Raw genomic sequence first — 323 nt, 5'->3', positions numbered from 1 at the left:
ATAGGATTGTGCAATCCTTCTGCTCCCCAGCAAAGCCCCGGTCACCCTGGGAACCCCTGGCACGTTACAAGGATTAAAGCGCGAGGGCCTTTAACCGGCTGAGCCCCCACCCTGGAGCAGCGGGAAACTGCTTTGCCCAAAACGTGGTAGTGGGGTTTTAAGTTCAGAACAGGATGAGACAGGTGAGGAACAGCCTCGTCCTGTTTTGTGTCAACATCAGCAACGTCACGGGCAGGAAATGACCCACCAGAAAGCGATGCTGCTCCCCGCTCGGGTGGCGATTTGCACATCGACCGAGCCCAGCGCTGCTCCCCTGGGCCGTG

The sequence above is a fragment of the Eurypyga helias genome, unplaced genomic scaffold (assembly GCF_000690775.1).
Source record: "Eurypyga helias isolate BGI_N326 unplaced genomic scaffold, ASM69077v1 scaffold21396, whole genome shotgun sequence".
NCBI lineage: Eukaryota > Metazoa > Chordata > Aves > Eurypygiformes > Eurypygidae > Eurypyga > Eurypyga helias.
Note: the sequence above shows the minus strand (reverse complement) of the source record.